The sequence below is a fragment of the Lontra canadensis genome, unplaced genomic scaffold, assembly GCF_010015895.1.
Source record: "Lontra canadensis isolate GAN:19392208 unplaced genomic scaffold, GSC_riverotter_1.0 scaffold12, whole genome shotgun sequence".
Taxonomy (NCBI): domain Eukaryota; kingdom Metazoa; phylum Chordata; class Mammalia; order Carnivora; family Mustelidae; genus Lontra; species Lontra canadensis.
In genome coordinates this window covers 10,841,377-10,846,194 of record NW_022631006.1, presented here as the reverse complement: position 1 = coordinate 10,846,194, position 4,818 = coordinate 10,841,377, and the positions used below count along the sequence as shown (strand labels likewise).

General features: G+C 40.7%; 1 non-coding gene across 1 annotated transcript; it reads right to left on the bottom strand.

Moving 5' to 3' along the window:
- Positions 1-1,036: 1,036 nt before the first annotated feature.
- Positions 1,037-1,171, bottom strand: LOC116867557. The gene has a single exon (XR_004382608.1). It is a non-coding gene; the product is annotated as a U4 spliceosomal RNA (small nuclear RNA).
- Positions 1,172-4,818: the final 3,647 nt, after the last annotated feature.

Below are 4,818 nucleotides of genomic sequence, written 5' to 3'. Positions count from 1 at the left end.
TTTATGTTCTCATGCATAATGAATGAAGTTTGCAATTTCTCTGCATCCTCATTTATCATGTCTTTTTAAAATTATAGTCATTGTAATCATCCTTTTAAAAAAAAAAGATTTTTATTCATTTATTTGAGAGAGAGAAAGAAAAAGAGCGGGGAAGTGGGGTAGAGGAAGAGGGGAAGCAGACTACTCGCTGAGCAGGTAGCCCAACACGGAACTCCATCGCAGGACGCATGATCATGACCTTAACGGAAGGCAGACAATTAACTGACTGAGCCATGCAGGTGCCCCGACAGTCATCCTACTGGCTATTTTTCTTTTTTTAAGATTTATTCATCCATTTAAGGGGGGAGGGGCAGAGGGAGAGAGAAACCCAAAAAGACTCTGGCTAAGCACAGAGTCTTGGTTCTGGATCCCACAAGCGGGAGATCATGACCTGAGCCAAGACAGAGTCTGATGTCCAACCGAGGCACCCAGGCGCCCCCTAATGGCTATTTTTTAAAAAGATTTTATTTATTTATTTATTTATTTATTTATTTATTTTAAAAATTTATTTTTTTTAAATTTCTTTTCAGCGTAACAGAATTCATTGTTTTTGCACCACACCCAGTGCTCCATGCAATACGTGCCCTACTTAATACCCACCACGTGGCTCCCCCAACCTCCCAGCCCCCCCACCCGGCCCCTTCAAAGCCCTCAGATTGTTTTTCAGAGTCCATAGTCTCTCATGGTTTACCTCCCCTTCCAATTTCCCTCTACTCCCTTCTCCTCTCCATCTCCCTATGTCCTCCGTGTTATTTGAGAGAACAAGCCGGAGGGAGGAGCAGGGGGACAAACAGACTTCTGGCCAAGCAGGGAGCCCAATGTGGGACTCAATCCCCAGGACCCGGAGATTACCATCAGAGCCAAAGGCAGACGCTTAACTAAGCCACCCAGGTGCCTCCCTAATGCCTCCCTAATATTTTGAAGTGGTATTTCACTGTGGTTTTGATTTGTATTTCCATATGCAAGTTGCATTTCCACAAAGCTAATGATAATTGAGCATCTTTTCATGTGTTTATGGATCATTTTGTCTTCTTTGGAGAAATGTTTATTAATATTATTTGTCCATTTTAATTAGCAATAATCACACCTCGGATAAACCTCATTGGCTATGATACTGCCACTGCGCAAAGCTTATTATTTGTCCATTTTAAAATTGGGTTTTCTTCTTATCAAGTTGTTGAGAGTTCTTTATATATTTGACACAAGTTCCTTATCAAATACAGAATTTGCTAATACTTTCCCCCATTTTGTGGGTTGTCTTTTCAGTTTCTTGATGATATCCTTTGAGGCACAAAGGTTTATAATCTTGATGAAGCCCAATTTATTTATTTTTCTCTTTTGTCATGTGTGCTTTGGTATCATACCTAGGAAATCATTGCCAAATCTGAGGTCATGGAGATTTACCCCATGTTGTCGTTTTTTTTAGAGGGAGGGACAGAGGGGTTGGAGGGGCAGACACAGAGGGAGAGATTCTTAAGCAGGCTCCACAGCCAGTGTGGAACCCAACATAGGGCTCAATCTCATGACACTGAAATCATGACCTGAGCTGAAATCAAGAGTTGGATGCCTAACTGACTGAGCTATCCAGGTGCCCCTCTATGTTTTATTCTAAGAAATTTATAATTTTAGCTCTTGTAATTGTGTCTCTGACCTATCTTAAACTAAATTTTGTGTATGATGTGAGGAAGGGATCCAATTTACTTCTTTGCATGAGAATATCCAGTTATCCCAACACGGTTTGTTGAAGAGATTATTCTTTTCCAAGAATAGATTGGATTGTTTTGGCATCCTGGAGGAAGTCAATTGATTGTGAATGTGAGGGTTTTATTGCTAGGCTTTCAGTTCTACCTCACTGATCAATATGCCTCTTCTTATATTAGCACCACACTGTCTTGGTTTCTGTAGCTTTGTAGTAAATTTTGAAATCAGAGTGAGTCCTCCAACTTTATTCTCCTTTAAGCTTGTTTTGGTGATTCTGGGTTCCTTATATTTCTATATGAAATTTAGGATCAACTTGTCAATTTCTACAAAAGAGCCAGTTTGGATTTTGAGAGGAATTGTGTTAAAGGTGTAGATCAATTTGAGGAGAATTGCTTTCTTTTAACAATATTAAGCCTTCTGATCCATGAACATGAGATGTCTTTCCATTTATTTAGATCTTTAAAAGTTTCTTTGAACTATGTTTAATAGTTGTCAGAGTATAAGAACTAGTGTTGGGGTGGTACAGAGTGGGTTGCTGTCGTTCAGATGTTTCACTTCCCCTAATGCACGTGAGTTGCATGGGGGAGAGACCACATAAAAATCTAGGTTCTCTTCAGACAGAACAAAAGTGTATACGGGAGTAGCAATTCCTTAGGCTTGACTGGTAAATTGGGAACCCACATTGAGGAAAGGGAGGTAGAATGTGTTTTTTCATTTTTACTTTTCCTTCTCTGCCTGCTTTTTTTTTTTTTTTTTCAGCTTCTGGCTCTTCTGGGGTTGGGAGGGATGAATGGATAACAGGTAAATGGGCAAAGGCTGGTGCGATTTATAGTTTTCTTACAGTTGTGGAAATGTCTCTCCTTTGTGGAACACTTTTATGGGTTCTTTGGCAAAACTGTGATGGACTTGCACATACCTTTTTATGCCAAAGGTAATCTTTCCTCTGGGTAACCTTTGGTGATCTCCCCTCACCTTTTCTGTCCTCTAGTTGTACATCTCTTTTTGGGATGGTGGAGGTGGGGGATGAGGGGGTGAGAGGGTGTGGCAGCTGTCAATCAGAGGTAGTTTCCTCAGACAAGGTTCTTTCAGAGAGTTCACACCTGGCTACCTATAGTCAGGTGTCCATTTGGCTCAAGGAATTCGTGCACTTTTGACATGCCAAGTGTTTGTAGTGCAGTGCAACTAACTCTAACTCCCCTCTCCTTCTCTTGATGTCATAATGGTTCTAGCCAGTCTCCTGCCTTCAAACTTCTCCAGATAAGAACAGGCATTAAGTCAAAGACTTCTGAGATCCTTGTCAAGCTCTCTCAGGCCTCCCTGCTCTGCTCTGGTAGTAAGTACCCTGGGGTAGGCCCAAGAGTTTCTGTAACTCAGCCAGCTTTCAACCAAGGAATGAGATGGTAGTGCCACCTGTTTCAGGCAATTCCAACATCTGTGAAGATTGTCCTGGAATTCTGTGTACTTGACTTGAGGGAGTGTGGAGGAGAAGGTAAAAGAGCAGAGCTTTTACTAGCCTATATGACTTTGTGTGAGTTAGGAAAGGACCTTATTCCTCCAGATACTTTACCGCCATCTGCTGGAAAATTGTTATTACACTATATAAATCTCATGGCTGTAGAGTGAATGGTGCCCCCTGTAGTTGTGCAACATACATGTAGCACAGCTGTAAAGCGTCTAAGAGGAAAAAAAAATCCCAATATCCTTTGCTTCTTTGAATCCCTTTCAAAGACTTTTTTTTTTAATTTTTAAAAAATATTTTATTTATTTATTTAACAGACAGAGATCACAAGTAGGCAGAAAGGCAGGCAGAGAGAGAGGAAGGGAAGCAGGCTCCCTGCTGAGCAGAGAGCCCGATGAGGGGATTGATCCCAGGATTCGGGATCATGACCTGAGTCAAAGGCAGAGGCCTCAACCCACTGAGCCACCCAGGAGCCCCAAGACTCTTTTTTTAAAAGCAAATTCTTTTCTTATATGTAGATTATGTGTGATAAGGATTTTATCTTTTTGTTGATCCTGCAAAGATGAATCTAGTCCTTATCCTCCCAATGTGGAAGTATTTATTGCCATGCATCTTCAACTTTGTGGCCTTAGATAAAATTCTGAGAAAACAGAGAAGTCTCACTTTACTTTTTGTTATTGCCATTTGTTGACCAACTGTTGGGCAGAATGCAAAGGTAACTTACAGGAATCCAGAAATAACAGCCCTTTTGAAGTAGAGTGCAAAATATCTACAATAAAAATTCCCCCACCTAAGAAGTTAGCAGTAACCAAATTTACTTGGACAAGAATGTGTCAAAAAATTTAAAAAGTCCCAGTTTATATTTTGGGGCCAAATATGCCAATAGTGGATATTTGATGAATGAATGAATAAATGAGAAAAATGAATGAATGAATAATCAAATTAAGGCCATCTGAGAATTTTTCTTAAAATTTCATTTATTTACTTATTTAACAGAAAGAAAGATCACAAGTAGGCAGAGAGGTTGGCAGAGAGAGAGGGGGAAGCAGGCTCCCCGCTGAGCAGAGAGACTGATCCAGGACTCGATCCCAGAACCCTGAGATAATGACCTGAGCTGAAGGCAGAAGAGTAACCCATCAAGCCACCCAGGTGCCTCTGCCATCTGAGAATTTGAATCATTTCTTTGAATTCGTCAGGTTATTTCTGTGAGAATCTACCCCCATCAATTATATTAGTTTCCCAGATCTTCATAGGAAATTACCACAAATGCAGTGACTTAAAACAACAGAAATTTATTCACTCACAGTCTTGGGGCCAGAAGTCCAAAATCAAAGTGTTGAGAGGGTTGGGTCCTCTTGGAGGCTCTGAAAGAGAATTCATTCCATGCCTTGCTCTTATCTTCTGGTGGCAACTAGCAATCCTTGCCATCTTTTGGCTTGTAGCTGCATAACTCCAATATCTGCTTCCATTTTCACACAGCTTTCCCCCTGTGTCCCTCTTGGGTTTATACTTTTCTTCTCTTTTATCTTTTAAGGACATAGCCATTGGATTTAGGGTCCATCCTAAATCTAGGGTGATCTTACCCCAAGATTCTTAATTATATCTGCAAAGACCCTGTT